At 40.5% G+C, this 17,240-nt stretch overlaps 1 protein-coding gene across 5 annotated transcripts in view; it reads left to right on the top strand.

The window, feature by feature from the left end:
* The window catches only part of MCC (MCC regulator of WNT signaling pathway), a 221,468-nt gene that overhangs the window by 104,842 nt on the left and 99,386 nt on the right, over positions 1-17,240 (top strand). The window contains exon 1 of one of the 5 annotated variants that reach the window (XM_065663561.1): positions 11,384-11,490. The exons of the other annotated variants lie outside the window; for them this stretch is intronic. The gene's annotated coding sequence lies outside the window, so the exon portion shown is untranslated. Of the gene's footprint in view, positions 1-11,383; positions 11,491-17,240 lie in introns of those variants that run through there. 5 annotated transcript variants of the gene reach the window in all.

Here is a 17,240-nt window from a genome sequence, read left to right as displayed (position 1 = left end):
GAAGATGGAGAAGCCAGGAGTGAAGCTGAGCCCAGGAAGTGGGAGGAAGATGCTTTTTAGATTTATTTTTCATTATCCTATTCTATCTTGTGATTTGCAGTAATTAATTTCATCAAACCACATCTGTTTTGCCCATGACAGTAACTGGTGAGTTGTCTTTGTCTTGACCCACGAGCCTTTTGTCATATTTTTCTCCCCCTGCCCAGCTGAGGAGTGGTAGTGTGGCTTGGTATCCAGACAGGATACCAGGGTGACCAGGCACTGACACAGATTGCCCAGAGAGGTTGTGGAGTCTCCATCCTAGATGATATTCAGAAGCTGTCTGTATACAGTCCTTGTCAGCCAGGTCCAGGTGACTCTGCTTGAGCAGGCCGTTGGACCAGATGAACTCCAGGGGTCCCCCTTCATCCTTAACAATTTGGTCATTCTGTGATCATTTTGGGTTTTTTGTTTTGGTTTTTTTAAGGGCTAATGTTATGAAGAAATACTACCTTCGATGCATATTTATAATAAATAAATATAAATTAATAAAGATTTTAGCAGAACTGCTAGGAATGTTGTAAATGAGAACTGCCTAGCAATGAAAGAAAAGAGCAGCAGGGGTTAATTTTCTCAAAATCTTTAGAAAAGTAATTTACTTTCCAAACTCAAGACATAAGGTTGTTCAGGTGAAAGGCAGTTAGGTGGAGAGAGTCGTAATTCTATAAGCAATTTTTTATTAAGATATTTTGAAGTAAAATTAATATGTCTGCTGACTGGAGGAAATGTGTTCAGGAGCCAGGGTGCATCTGAGTGTTTAGTGTACCTGCAGACAAATCAGTTTTACATGGATGGGAGTACTGAAATAATTCTGGGAAAGTCTTTCAGACAACCTAAGAGGAAAATCAGTGGGTAGATCTCAGTAACAGTAATTGTATCAAGCAACAATGTAAAAGGGAGTAATACTTTGACACCAGTGAGAAATTTACTCTAAAATAGGGCTATTTGTAATGGGAAAATATTTTTGCAATAGTAGGTTTGGATGACAAATAAATAACTTTGATTTAGGCTTAGATTTACCTGTGTGATGCGTGAGGGCATATAATCCTTAAGAAAATAGAGACGTGGTTTTATGGGCCAACAGGCAATATGGCTGTCGTGGTTTAAACTAAGTCAGCCATAAACCATACAGACCGTCCACTCACTCCCCCCCTTCTTGCCCTCCCCTTGCTCCTGCAGGGACGGAGACGAGAATTGAAAATGCAACTCCCAAAGGTTTGGATAAGAAGAGTTTAGTAACTAAGGTATAACACAAATCACCACCAATGATAATAATGATAAGAGAAAATAATAAGAGAATACGATACCACTGCCAAATGAGTTCGACCCCCCCCCCGCTCCCCCCGAAGAGAGACTGTGCCCTTCCAGGTAACTCCCAGTTACCTCCCTGGGCATGATGTACTGTGGCATGGAATACCTCTTTGGCTACGTTGGGTCAGGAATACCTCTTTGGCTAGCTGTCTCTGCTTCCTCCCGGCCTCCCATTGTCCCCGGCAGAGCATGAGACTCACAAAGTCCTTGGTCAGACCAAACATTTGAGCAGCAACTAAAAACATCGGCGTTATCAACACTGCTCCCAGGCCAAAAATCAAAAACACAGTGTTGCACCAGCCACTAAGAAGGAGAAGAATTAACTGCTACTGCTGAACCCAGGACAATGGCTAAAGGGAGAATTTTCCAGTATAATGCTCTCATCACAGGTCATTATTTAATTGTAGAAAGTTATCCAAGTATTATTCCAGCTTCTAATTTTTTTAATCCTGTTAAGTTTTATTTATTCCATAGTTTCATGATGTCACACAATTTGCCACATTTCTAGTGGGGGAATAGTTTTAAATAGATGAATTGTTGAAAAAGCAAGGTTGTGGGGGTGTTAGTATTACTATCTTAACCAAGGTGTGTTCTGGTGTTTAGAAAACAAGCAATTTTATGCAGTAATACTATTTTGTATTGTATTGAATTATATTTTTGTATATAAGTTGTACTATAAAGACAACACAGCACTTGTCTGTAGTTTGTGCACTTGTAATTAGTATACATTTATCAGTTGGCCATTTGGCTGATAAATGCTGAAACACTCTCCAGACAGTTATGATGGAACATTCTTCAGAAAGTTATGGTGGACTGAGTAAGATGTTGAACAGGGATAGGCAGAAGTGTCTCCAGAATACAGAGACCTCAAATACTGTGTCCTTCATTGTGATGGGTGTCAGAGTGGACCATGGCAACTTTATGCATCAGTAAAATGAAAAAGCCCCTGTATTTTGTTGAAGATTTTGTCTTTGCACTTTTGTATCTGTATTAAATGTGTAGACAGTATGTGTAACTCTAAAAGGTGACCTAGAATGTAAAAGGCAGATGGTGGTTTTGTTCATGTCTTGCAGAAACACTTCTGCTTTTAGAACTTGACTGGTGGTTTTGTTAGTGATAAATGAAGCAGAATTTAATATTTAGCTTATGCACTAGTTTATACCGGGGGGGGTGGGGGGTGGGGAGGTGGAGGGGTGGGTGAGGGTGCAGAAAACCCTCTTTTCTTTAGCAGTACAGTTAAGCTGTGATTACCTGAGGAGGCAGAAGGAGAAGGTACACTGAGTTGAAGGGTACAGTTACAGCACTGTGTTTTTATAACTATAACAGCGCTTCAGCTATTTGTTTGGCTTCTGCATTACAACCTATTCCTAGTGCTGCAGCTCTTCCAAAATTTCTTATTGTGTGAAATGACTAGGAAGATATGTACAGTGTGCAAAATGCTTGATCTACTGATTACTACTGTGCCTGAAAGGGCAGGAGGAATAATATAGCTTGAATGTAAATTTCTGAGGTAGACCACTTTGGTTATTTTCTTTTGTTTTGCCTCATAATGAATACTGATAATTATGGGTAGAGAGTGTGTAGGTTGCAGTCAGAAAGCAAATGTTTTTCTGGGAGAGTTTTCTCAGTATCTGAATGCCTATAAGGAATGCATTAAATTCAGGGGGATGAGGGGGGAGGGGGGGAACTTTCTTTTAAAATCTTGTAGATTTGTGAAATATACCAATTAAAAATAAATTCATTAAAAAATCATGTGTTCTAAAGAAAGCAAGAGTTTAAAACTTGACTTTAAATCTATTTGTATATGGGCTCAGGCTATCAAACAAATAGGCTGCAATAATCATATATGAGATTAAGTATGTATAAAGCCTAATTTAATGATAAATATGATAAAGTGAAATAATGTAATCTTGTCAATCTAATTGGTTTTGTCTGTGTGACACAAAAATGTATTTGTATTTACAAAACATATCTGTGATGTAAATCTTACTAAGATGTTTGTATTGATGGAATAGGTGTCTGTTAGTATATCTGAATAATTTCTTTGATAATGCCAAAACCAATTAGAATTATAGCATCATCAACTGATTTGGGTTGGAAGGGACCTTAAAGCTCATAAAGTTCCAGCACCCTGGCATGGCCAGGGATACCTTCCACTAGACCAGGTTGCTCCAAGCCCTATCCAACCTGGCCTTGAACACTGCCATGGACGGGGCAGCCAGAGTTTCCCTGGGCAAGCTGTTGGGTTGAAATTTACAGGCTCAGTAAATGTTGTCTTCAGGTTGTTTCATTGAGGCGTTACATTTATGGGATACCTTGTTCTCACAAGGCTTGTGGAAGCCCACTGAAGTCAAGGCAAGAGAACTTCTTGGGTAATCCCCAGGCATTCATCCTAAAGCAGGGCACGACTCCTTGAGCTGAAACAGTGAAGGAGTGAAGGCTTTCCCTGCAGTCTGGACTGTTGCAGTTGTTGTTGCTAATGCCTGGGTGTTGCATCCAGTGCATGTGCTCCACCAGGCACTGGGCAGACAATTGCGCTGCTGAGCAATTCTGTGAGCTAATTCATCTGCTTTATTCATGCTAGCGAGGGACTGCTCTGTCAGCACAGCCACGGACTGGTGATGCGGGGCAGTAATCTCTGGATCAGGAAGATGACATCCCTCCTTCTTCTGGGAAGCATGTTTGGGAGGTGCAAAATCTGGCTGATGCAGCATGCTTCAAATTAGCATTGTAGGTGAATGTTTCAAAATGGATCTGGCAAAACCAGTGCTGGTGAGTTACCATATCGAACTTGTCACAGAGGCAGGTTAATTGCTAGGTGGGGTTATACAGCCTGTGTTATGCAGGAGATCAGATTAGATCATCACTTGTTTCTTCTGGTTTTAAATTCTGTGACTGTAATGCAACTAGCTGTTCCATGCAGTCATTGTCTATACTTGTTTCTCACCGACACACCCAAATCAGCTTGCATCCGTATGTGGCTCACACTGTTATAGAGCTGCCTGCCTTCCACCTGAAGAGCCTTCCCATAGGTCAGTGTGGTAAGCAAAACGGAACTTTAAAATTACATATTTATGTGACTGCGTTAATTCAGGAGGAGAGAGGGGAATCGAAAATTACAGAATTTTTAATTAGAAATTAAGGTATTATTGACTAACTTAAGCTAAATTGGTAGAACCTGTTTTAAACTGAGCAGCACTTCACTCATGTTTAGAAAGAGGAGTAAGTAAAACACACAGTGCAGAATTCTTTTAGGCAGAATTATGTCATTGTTATGTATTGTGTATATTATATATTGCATATGTTTTTGCATATTATATATTGCATATGTATTATATATTATTTGCATGTTTGCATAAATTATTTGCATATTATATATTGCATATGTATTATATATTGCATATTCTTAATGCAGAATTAAGGACAAAGTAGATGGGTCAGTTTGCAGTAAACTGCTGTTGCTTAGAAGCCTTCCCTATGCTGTTGGTTGGGTTCAAATGAACACTTAGTCTGCTTCTGTCACTGGGATTTCAGAGTACAGGTCAGGATTGGACAAAAGATTGGTTCAATCAGGTGTATTTGGTTTACTTGAAAATAATGCAAAAGCAGCTCATATATATATTAGCAGCCCTATACCTGTTCTGGTAAATCTTGATCTCTCCCTTTATTTTTACAATTGCTGCTTGCAGGCATGAATTTACCTGTGCATGCAATTTCAGGCCAGATCTGAAGGCCAGAGGAGCAAAAGTTTTACACTGTTTGCATGAGAATTACTGGGAGAATAGAAAGGCTAAGTTTTCAGGCAGAGTTTGTATGCATTAAGTATGTAAAAGCTGTTACATGAATGCACATACATAAAAATACCAAAGAAGAGACTAATTGTTGAAAAATGGGATGCATGTCAAAGCAGTGCTCCCATTTTAATAAGGTTTCAGGCAGCACCACTTTATGCACTTACTGCCCTGCCCCAATTTATCTGTCTGTTAGAATATTTGGTTTTATTTGAAGCAATTCAAACGGTATAGTTGCTGTGGGTGGAGTGATCATCATGTAATATTGATTAGTTTGCTGGTATCTGTAGATTTCCCTCCTATCTTGCAGGGTCTGGGATAGGGTGATGAGTCTGTTGAGTGTTTTCCTCAGTCAAACAACTACATTTGAGATATATAAAGTTTACTTAACAAAGCTCATTAAAAATTACTGTGAAGGCTTATTTTTAATGGAAAGATTAATAAATACTGCAGTCACTGTTATCTTTGATATGTTCCAAACATTTTTTAAATATCTTTCCAACAGATGGTCTTCATAGCTCTTCTTTGGAATCAGCTAATCACATTAAAAGAGGGAACATAAATAGGTCAGATGAAGTTGCTAACTGTTCTAATGTAATTCAGGAGCACTGCCCCATAACAGGCTTTTGGTACAGTAGCACAGCTTTCTGATTATTGTCTGACAAATATGTTACAGCCTATCCAAAGGAAATCTGTGTATAGAGCTCTTGCTTTTATTTTTCTCTGACACCCCTTGCTGGTTTTGTTTATATGGTTTAGCTGAATATTTGAGGTGGTTGGCTGGATATGAATTTAGTTTCTCTGAAACAAAAATACAGATTTAAAAAGTAACAATTATAAACACCTTTAAAATCCAGTTTGCCTTTAGAAGAGTAGGAGGAAAGTTTAAAGTAAAAATATTTGCTATTTTACAATAGAGAGGCTATTTTTGAGCTTACCATTTCTGCAAAGTGGCCAGGGATTATTCTGGTATCATTAGTTACTTATTTGTTAGCTGTAAATGGCTGTATTTTGGATAAATGGTGGTTGTAGCTCCTTGCAGCCCATTGGCAGGATGCCTGTCTGTGTTTCATGTCAAATATCTACCAAATGTGAGTGCTTCAGAGGCTGGTGTGCTTGCTCATTGGCTTTGGTCATTTTGTTGAACTATAAATGTGAGTTTTTTTCCATTTTCCTTCAGAAGCTCCATCTGAAGTATGAGAATTGGTTGTTCCTTGTGACATAAGCCATTGTTAGGAGTGCCTACCTCTTTTGTGTCTAATTCTTTAAAAACACTTTATTATTAAAGTGCTTTGATGATGTCAACGTGCCAGTCAGAACCTTGCGTCTTTGAGGATACATTTAAATGAGGATATTAGAGAGAGTTTTTACACTTTAGGTACTAGGAAGCAGTTTAAGCAACTTTATTCAGCTGATTTCAGTTAGTTTATTATTTATAGCACAAAACGGATTTAAAAGAACAGAAGGAAGCTTTTGAACACACGTCTGAAACTGATAAATCCTGAGAAACTGCACATCAGTTAAAACCACCTTTTAAAATTCCAGTTTGATGATGAATCCAGAAGAGCTCCTTGGGCTGCAGAGGCATGCTGGTATCAGTTATGAGGAAGGGAATTGAAAGCATCACAGATGCATAACTCAATGGTAGTATGGCATTTGAGGCAGGGCAGAGCCTGAAAAGGCTTTGCAACAGAGCAGTTACAGAGAAATTGTGAAAAATTTACTGGGGATATCTGTGCTTTTAATACTGGTGTAATAGAACAGCAAGACTACATGAATAACATGTTTTGGTTTGGTTTTAAATCATGTAATGGTAAAAGCGTGCAAGGCAGGACAGTTGTAGAATGTATAAAGAAACTATGACTTAGAGAGATAAACCTAGAATGACTACTATATGCCATTCATATACTGCTGGATGAGGTTAGGAACTGCAAAAACAATCTGTCCAAGGAAGCTCCATGACACTTAAGATAGCTAGAAGCCATTCTTTAACGTAATTATCATCAAATAATTCAGTTTTGTTTAAATATATTTCTAATATTTTGTTTTCTAAACTTTTCTTTATGGTATTTAATCAAACTTCCAAATTATTGCTTATAACAGGAATATGTATCTATACAAAAGTATTCATGCATTCCAGTGTTTAACTCTTATGAACAATGTATGTATTTAGGGAATTCAGTTTTCAGTAAAATATCTCAAAACTTAAACTTATCATTAATATTCAAGCCAAACTTGTGAGTGCCAATTCATGCAGATTTTTCTTTTTTTGTGATGATTTATGCAAACTAAGTGGCTTCCTTCCACATGAAACCACTCTGTAGTATTTTTTTCCTTGTAGAGACATTAGTCTGACCACTACTTAGTTGCCTTTCTAGGCAAAGGTTTGCAAGCAGCAGCTGACAAATAATATGCATTTTCAAATATAAAGGATCAACCATGAATAGTAGCATGACAGTCTACATTGCAACATACTGAAGTTGTCTGTGTTGTTAGGATCTGCAATCCAGAACTGTTTGGAATGGATTTTAGCATGATGACATCTGTAAGCTGAGTATTGGCAATGATACATGTTCATTTTATTGGTCTTCTGCTGAGCTTTAGAATAATCTTGTATATGTCATTTGGCTAAGGTTCTGAATGACTTCTTCGCCTTGGTCTTCACTTGGCGCCTCTGACTGCACCACCCAGTTTTTAGAAGGTAGATGCAGGGACTGTGAGAATGAAGACCTTGGGCCCACTGTAGGAGAGGATCTGGTTCGAGACCATCTTCAAAATCTGAACGCACACAAGTCTGGGACCTGATGGAATCCATCCGCGGGTCATGAAGGAGATGGCGAATGAAGTTGCTAAGACACTGGCCATCGTATTTGAAAAATCATGGCAGTCAGGTGAAGTACCCGACGACTGGAAAAAGGGAAATATAATCCCCATTTTCAAGAAGGGGAAAATGGAAGACCCGGGGAATTACAGACCAGTCAGTCTCACCTCTGTGCCTGGTAAAATCTTGGAGCAAATTTTCCTGGAAGGCATGCTAAGGCACATGAAAAACAGCAAGGTGCTTGGTGACAGCCGGCATGGCTTCACTAAGGGGAAATCCTGCCTGACCAATTTGGTGGCCTTCTATGATGGGGCTACAGAATTGATGGATAAGGGTAAAGCAGTTGATGTCATCTACCTGGACTTGTGCAAAGCGTTTGACACTGCCCCACACGACATCCTTCTCTCTAAATTGGAGAGACGTCAATTTGATGGATGGACCACTCGGTGGATGAAGAACTGGCTGGATGGCCGCACACAAAGAGTTGTGGTCAATGGCTCGATGTCCGGCTGGAGACCGGTAACGAGTGGTGCCCCTCAGGGATCGGTGTTGGGACAGGTCTTGTTCAACATCTTTGTTGGTGACATGGACAGTGGGATTGAGTGCGCCCTCAGCAAGTTTGCCGATGACACCAAGCTGTGTGGTTCGGTTGATATGCTGGAGGGAAGGGATGCCATCCAGAGGGACCTTGACACGCTTGTGAGGTGGGCTGATGCCAACCTTATGAAGTTCAACCATGACAAGTGCAAGGTCCTACACCTGGGTCGGAGCTATCCCAGGCACAGCTACAGGCTGGGCAGAGAAGAGATTCAGAGCGGCCCTGCAGAGAAGGACTTGGGGGTGCCGGTCGATGAGAAAATTGAACATGAGCCGGCAGTGTGCACTTGCAGCCCAGAAAGCCAACCGTATCCTGGGCTGCATCAAAAGGAGCATGACCAACAGGTCGAAGGAGGTGATCCTGCCCTTCTAGTCTGCTCTCGTGAGACCTCACTTGGAGTATTGTGTGCAGTTCTGGTGTCCTCAACATAAAAAGGACATGGAACTGCTGGAACAAGTCCAGAGGAGGGCCACGAGGTTGATCAGGGGACTGGAGCACCTCCCGTATGAAGACAGGCTGAGGAAGTTGGGGCTGTTCAGCCTGGAGAAGAGAAGGCTGCGTGCAGACCTCATAGCAGCCTTCCAGTACCTGAAGGGGGCCTATAGGGATGCTGGGGAGGGACTCTTCATCAGGGTCTGTAGTGACAGTACAAGGGGTAACGGGTTAAAACTTAAACAGGGGAAGTTTAAATTGGATATAAGGAGGAAATTCTTTCCTGTTAGGGTGGTGAGACACTGGAATCGGTTGCCCAGGGAGGTTGTGAGTGCTCCATCCCTGGCGGTGTTCAAGGCCAGATTGGATGAAGCCTTGTGTTGGATGGTTTTGTGTGAGGTGTCCCTGCCCATGTCAGGGGGGTTGGAACTAAATGATCTTGAGGTCCTTTCCAACCCTAACTATTCTATAATTCTATGATTCTATGTCATGTTTTCACGCTTTCTTATTTTTTCATTAATGATAATTACAACTATAGATTTAGGCTTAAGAACTCTATTACTTCACAGAAGATCATCTTTTTGTGTGCTTTTACACTTCTTATAGTATGCTCTGGATGCCCCTTAAATGGAAAAGTGATGTGTTTTAATTTGTAGTAGTGTTTTATCAAATCGATACTTAGCATTGCAAAAACATGCATGTCTTTAGATTAAAATAGTTGTTTCCCTTTCTCCTCTGTTTCTAACCTGTGACTTCTAACCTTGTTGAACTGTGGAGTGTATTGTTCTCTGTTGTATGTGCATGTTTATTATTGTAGGTTTGTTACTTGGAAATTTACTACAAATGTAAGCACCTGAAAATAAATCTTCTGCTAATCTGGAAATATGATATGCAAAGGGAATGCTCTCCAGCCTCCACATAAGGTCTGGAAAGTACCACTGAGACGTAAAGTAATCTGTGGTTTGGGTCATCGTGAAAGCTGTTATTGATGAGTCTCAATGCAGAAGCCCTGCTGTCACATGTTCATCATACACCAGTTAAGGACAGGGAGATCTGCTCATAGAGAAGACTGAAGCCGAGGTATTTGCTATGCTTCAGAGACTGAGGCTGTGAAAGGAGCTAGTGTTTTATTAAACTGCCCTGATTAAAAAACTGCAAAGTCTGTTAGACGTAAGATGCTCTGCTCACTGCTAATGAGACAAGTAAGCAGTTTATTAAGGTAACGGCATTGTTTCTTCTGCACGCAGGGGTTTTTTAAGTGCAGTTTGCTGCTTTGTATTGGGAAAAAAAAAATATGGCTGCTCTGAAATAGCATTGTCAGAGAAACAACTGGAATGCAGAAAGGCCTTTGAACTCAGGACGGACTTGTTTTTGCTTCCCAGGCAGTCAGCAGGAGTGTTTTTTAACAAAAGGGAGGAGAGCAATTGCAGTAAGGTTTCCTGTTCATGTGGAGCTTTCATAAAGAAACAGGAAAACAGAAATTCTCACAAGTAGTGAGTATTCTATGAAATTTTGTGATGTTCTGTACAAATTGCAAATAAAGCAGAAATAAGTATCTGCAGAAATATGGAGGGCTGCACAAAAGGTAGTGACAGAAAGCAATGGCCAAAAAAGCAGAATTATGCAAAGTGCCTCTCCAGTATTAGACTTTAATAGTTGAAGGTACTTGGTGAGAGGTGTGTTGATGGGTATTCATGCTTTTACCTACAGGGAATACAGAATAGCCTGTGGTTTGTAGATGAAGAGTGAGGCAAGAGGATAGAGCGGGAGGAGTTTTTTCTCCAGATTGAAGAAAGTAAGTTTACTGCCAGTCAGGGAGCTTGCCACTTACAGAGTACTTGAAGGACTAGTTGCCAGACTGGCCACTCCTCTGAGAGACGGCATTTGGCTCTCGCCCCTTTCCTCTCCCCAGTATGTATACACACATGTGCACAAGAAGGTCTTTCCAGAGGAAGTGCAGGATCGCTGAAACAACTTGTGGCTGTGTGTAGGGCTGTGTCTGGGAGGCTTTAGGGGCGAACTCCATCCTCTTCGTGCGGGGACAGCACGAAACCCGCAGCCGGAAATACAGCTCGGGGTGAAAAACCAAACCGTTTGTGTCCTAGGTGAGTTTATTAGGTTTATTTGTCTGCTAAAAGAAGCATAGGACTATTATTGCGTCCTGTTGCAGCTGTGTGGGCATGACGATAGAATACTGGGCATCTTTATTTACACCGGCCTGCCTTCCTCCCTGTCGTATTCGCATAACTTCATTCGGCTGTAATCACTCTGCTGTAGACAGACCGCGGCCGCGTTGTGCGTTTTTCCGGACCGGCAGCTTTTCCTTTGTGGCTGTGCTGCGCTCGGCCGCGATGGGGGCGGGGAGGGAGGAGGAGTTAGCCGAGGAAAGCGCGGAGGGCTGCTCCGGACGGCTTGCTTTTGTGCCCAAGGTGTTGCACTCGACAGCAGTTCGTGCGGGCTGTGTGTACTCGTTGCAGGGCTGAGGATGAAACCCCCAGGTAAGGCAGCAAGGGAGGGGATGGTCGCAGTGGGGTGAGCTTTTTTTATGCCTTCCCCCAACTTCCTATTGTCTGCAACTAAAGCTCTTTTTTCCTGCTTTATAACGGGACGAGTATTTAGGGAAACCTCAGATAGGTGCCAACCTGTGTGAACACGACCTTTTTTAACCAAAGTCTTACCATGAATGTTGGGCTTTGTATTGTAAGTGTTCCCATCCTGCTTGTTTAACCTCTGCGTGATCTTAACTGGGAGAAGCAGGAAGTTTGAACGTGATTCTGGTTGGGTTTTTTTTTTTTTTTTTCTGCACTGTAAATACGTTTTGTTTTGTGTAAACCGTAAGTGAGTGATTGGCTGACTGAGTGTCTCAATTTGAGTCTTAAAACTCAAAAATTCTCAGTCTCAGCTGTATGCTGAGGTTGCTGTCCTGTGTTTTGGAGGTAGACGTGGGTTATGTGGAGAGGAATCACTGGTGGCACTGGGTAGTAGCTAAGCGGCCTGGATATGGAATTTTCAGACATGAGCTAATGGGAATGAGAACTCCAGTGGAAGAATGAAAGAGTTCATGTATTGGACACACAGGGGAGATGAATGACTTGACTGAGCTGACCATTGAAACTTTGAGAAGGAATTTTTACTTACTAGGAAGGCTAAATCCGTGAAAGATGTAGAGTTACAGGGAAATGTATTCTTAAAAGTGAACCACGACAAAACCTTTGTTAGAATAAATCTGTTTTTTCTTCGATGTGAAAACTTCTCCCTAGCTTCTAATGACTTCCATCCCCACAACTAAGACAAGAGAAACAATAACAAACTCATTTTATATAACGTGTTCAGGAAATTTTTATAGTGGTTATGTAGTGGAAATAAATACAACATTTTGAACTTCTTAACTAAAAATGTCTTCTTTTTTTAAACTATTTAACAAATTCTGCCTGCACTTGTGTTAAAGTGTTGATTGCAGAGGATATGGTGTTGACATCATTTTAAAATGGCTTTTTTTGCCAATTTCTATCTGAGTATAAAGAATTTATACCATTATATTTTGATTGTCGTTTTACTGGCATCGCCAATTGGAAGCATGGCAGAGGTCAGCTGTAAGAATAGGTATCGATCCTCTTAATTCACATTAGTACATTTACTGTAATGCCAGATGCAGTTTGGTTGTAACTGGTGTTTTGATGTGACCCTGCCTGGCAGTACAGAAGACATAGACACAAATAAAAAAATACAAGATAATACTTAATTAAAATAATCATTAGCATTTAGATCACATATCTGAATGTATCATAGTTGAGGGAAACTTAATTGGTGTGCATTGTTACCTTGAGCATAAACTGTCTCGGACCAAACTGAATAGAGATAATGGTAATAAAGTTTGCTGATACAAAACTTTTTTTATTTTTTTAATAAGCATTTGCCCTTTAACCTCAATCCTTATATAACAGCTGTTGTTACAGCCTTAACCTTCTTCCACATTTTTGCATAAATTAGATTATTTTACCAGAAAGCAAAGCAAACCTCAGCTGACAGCTCTTGCGCCTGCTCGTAGAGGTAAACTCCAGCAGCCTCCATTTGCTTTTTATCCATCTTATGAGAAAGGGCGCAAAGGGCCATGGTGAAGAATCTAGTGCTGCTGTGACAGCCACAGAACTCATGAGAAATTGGAGCAGGTGTAGGAATGGGAGGAATTGTACATGATTTGCTCAAACAGTAGAAGTTCTTGCTACCAAGTCCACAATAAAAGAGGTAGAAAGGGGCAGTCCCTTTCACTCTTTCCTTCCGTTAGAGTAATAAATGTGTCTGTGCTACATCCAGGATTGCTTCTAAACCTGTTTTCACACTGAGTTGATCAGTGCTTCTGAAGAATACTCCAAACACTGCCTCTGCTTTGTTAAATAGTTGTTATGCTTGAGAGGCTGAGACAAGGCAGGAAAGATTTTTAACACAGGATCCTCTTCTCCATTTAGCTATTTTCCTGTTATTGAGGAAGTTAGGAGTGAGCTCGGTCCCAAAACTCACTCTTGGGAAATCCAGAGACTTTTTTGTTTCCTCACCTTGGTTCTAAAGTTTGAAGGCTTTTTAGGAGTTACAATAAGAGAAATATGTACAGCAGCTGTTGCTTTCACTGTATGTTTTTTTGGCATCATCTAAATAACACTATAAACTTCGCTTTTTTTTTTTTTTTTTTTTTTTTAAATGCATGGCTTACTGTTTTGTTGCTGCAGGCCTTTCAAGGTGTCTGACCTGGTTTGTTTTCTTTTGTTTCCTTTTGGAGGTGCTTGGGCTGGTTTACATTAGCACTATATCCATCCTGTATGAATCAGTATGCACCAAAACTTCGCACCCAGAGAAGAAGCCACCACCTATCTTTTTGCTATGTTCCTTTTCCTCCTCCTCTTGGAAAGGAGGGTCTATCCAGACTTTGTGTAAGAATGGAATGTATGATGAATACAGTGCCCTTTGTCACTCTGGCCTTAGAGTAAGTCACAGTCATTGTTTAGCACTCTATTACTAAGTCAGTTCTCTACCTTGTGTCAGCAGTGACGTAAGTTCAGACCGTTTATTCACTTCCTGCATTGCTGTCACAAAGGCAGCTGTCGCATAGACATGATTCAGGTGTTTTTATTTTTACCAGTACATTGTGTTATCCAACTTAGTATTAAAAGACGATGTGGTCCACATTACCTCAGCCCAAATACAGTAGAGAATAAGAATTGTAATCTTCTATACAGAATATTGCATTAACAACGTGAATTTTATTGTCCTTGTTTCCTCTGAAATGCAGGGCATTAACCAAAACTGAGGAGAGCACCTCAGTTAGGATACTTTTCTGATCTAGTGTGGGAAACCCTCTATTTCCTGACAAAATATACATGTTACTGTTCCTGTTGGAGATCTCCCTTCCCATCCTGTTGTCATTGTGTAACACTATAGCAAAGTAAACAATGAGGGCTAGTTTATGCAGTCTACACACTCAGCTGTGTCCACAGGCCTTCCTCTTGTGCATTCTTCCTCTTCCTTGTTTGAGCTCATTGCATGCTTTACAGATCTCACTGGGAGACTGGTCTGTGCCTGGAGAGGCAGGTGTGCACGTCTTGACACTCTTGCTTGTTCACATGCTCTCTCTGACTATCTTCTATGAACATCCCCAACCCAGTTGCTCACAGTCTGAGAGGGGATAAATTCTACCTCCCTATTTCCAGGATGCTCTGGGAAGCATAAGCAAGCATCTAGAAACTGAGAGATCACAGCTGAGCAGCAGACTTGCTCCTTTCTCACCAGGATTGCCATTTTGCTTTTCATAATTTGGGTAAATCTGTCACAGTCCTGCTTACCTGGCAGCTTTTTTTTCTCCTTTACAGGATGGATCAAAACTAACTTAAGAATAACTTCAAAACCAGGCAAAAACGAGCCTTTCCCCACAAAACTTTATAGAATGAAATGCCTGTGAGGACAGGGTCAAAAAAATTACCACAGAGACAGCAGAAATATTTTGAGAGGTGGTGCAGGCTAGGATGTGAAGAGAACAACATTTTTCAAAGCCATTTTAGATATCTTGGGGGAACTACAGGAACAACTGACCAAAGCACAAAGCAGGCCTTTAATGACAGAGGAAGGCACTGGAGAGGAAGAAATGGCAAACTGCAGAAAGATATCTCACCGTAAACCAACCAGTTAGCCCTTCTCTCTTGTGAATGAGTGTTGCCAAAAGGATGATAACTAGCTTTCCTACTCCAAGTGACACGGAGATTGGGCAAAGAGAGAGATTATTGATACATTCTTCATTATGTGGACAGAAGGTGCAAGTAAACAGTACAGTGTGTGACTAGCTCTAGACAGAATACAGGTAGGAACTAACAGCATAGATCTTCAGGAGTGTATGAAGGTGCATGTACACGTTGAAGAGATACAGTGTTAACAAGCAGCTCAGCTTCAGTTGTGACCTACTGAGTTTACTAGTGAATCATGGAGAACGGTCATGAGGACTGAGAAAATAGGTATTTCCTTGAAGTATCTCAGCTGAGTGAGTCTTGTTTTCTTCTGGAGAAGCCTTTCAGGACAAAGAGAAGCTGTTCTCTGACAATGGAGACAGCATTTGTTCCCTTGATCTTTACGCTGGTACTTGTTTTCACTGCTGTAGGCTAATTCCATGCTCTTGACTAAGGACCAAGGTTTGTGGTCATAGAATCTCTGGGGCTTGCTTCATAAGCAGAGTTTGCCTGTCTTCCTCTATTTGACAGTTAGTTTGCTATCATTTTTGTCCTTTTTTTTTTTCTTCCCTTAGAGCTTCCATTAAAAAAACCAACAGAAGTTTAATTGTCAAGAATCTGGAAGACGCCTTATGGGCATGGGCTTTTGTCAGTTCTCACTCCAAGGAAGGAACATTTTGGCTGTAGTAAAACTCATTTCAGATGTGTTCTGAAAAGCTACAGTGCATGTGACCGCCATGTGCTATTCCTGTAACTCATTTTATGTTCTGGCCGTTGTAGAATAAAGAACAGATTGGTATTTGATGATTGCTTCTCTCTAAAATTAGTTGTGTATTAGGCAGACCTGCAAAGACTAACCTCTTTCTTGCTGAACTGGATTACAGCCAGCATGAAAGCATCAAAGTCAGAATCTCTCCTTTGGAAGTGAATTTCCTCATTTTTAGGTGCTTGTTGAAGCCTTCTGCTCTGACACAGAGTATTGTCTCTGTGTTTCAGTGAATTATATAACATCTCACTTAGGTTTTGGAAAGTTCATTTTAACAGGCTATATTAGTGCATCTTTACAGTTCTCCAATTTAGGTAGTTTTGAAAAAATCAAAAACATTGCTACACTTAGTTACTATTCGTGCTTACTCCTTCGTTTTCTCTGTTGTCATGGTTGTAATCACATACTGAAATGAAACTATCTTTATATTTGGAAGAAGGGAGAGGATCAAGGTGCTGTGATATGTATTCTCTCACCTGGGAGCATGCTGGGTCGCTCAGTGTGTGGGAGCACTGTGGTTGGTTGACCCCTCTGGCAGCCAGGTTTTGGGCTGTTCGCTCACTCACTGCCCCACAGCAGGGATGAAATGCAGGATAAGAAGAATGCCAATCAAAACTGTAAGAGGCTATCCAGTTAATGGATTTTCATGCTTTCCTGTAGTGTTGCTCATTTATGACAAGTATGACTCTTCTAAAGAGTTCAGGCATGATTCTTTTTTCTTACCAGAGATGTATTTTGAGAAAAGCTGTTATCTTATGCAGAAGAGGTAGCAGTACAGTAATAAAGATCTGTTGGTAAAAATATAGTTGTGCTGTTAAGTTTGTTTTGTTTCTTTCTAAATGGAAGTTGTGTTTTTTAAGGCTTTTGGGCAAGAATAATTCTATACTTTCTTTTTTTCCCCTTTTTTATTGGGGTTTGGGTTTTTGTTTTTTGTTTTCACATACACTTTTGTATTCTAAATACGAGATTAAGAGGAGTAAATGCAAGGATGGTTCTTGAAAGTATCATAGAGTACTAGCTGTGGCAAAGGCCTTACAGATTATTTGCTTGGCTGTTGCTGTTAATGCAGGATTTTTCTCTATTCTCTTCTTAACACTAGTGTTCAGTGTACCTTGTGTACACTTTTGCCTACTACTGCTGTGTAGTATTTTAGAACCTTTTCCAACTCTTTAACATGTTTAAATAGAAACTCAAAAATGTCTCTTAGGAGACTGTTTGAGTTGAGTGAAATCATACAGTCAGAAAAAAAATCATAATCCCTTTTTTATTTTTC

The sequence above is a fragment of the Lathamus discolor genome, chromosome Z, assembly GCF_037157495.1.
Source record: "Lathamus discolor isolate bLatDis1 chromosome Z, bLatDis1.hap1, whole genome shotgun sequence".
Lineage (NCBI taxonomy): Eukaryota > Metazoa > Chordata > Aves > Psittaciformes > Psittacidae > Lathamus > Lathamus discolor.
The sequence above is the reverse complement of the archived record's forward strand: the minus strand, read 5'-3'. Positions and strand labels throughout refer to the sequence as shown.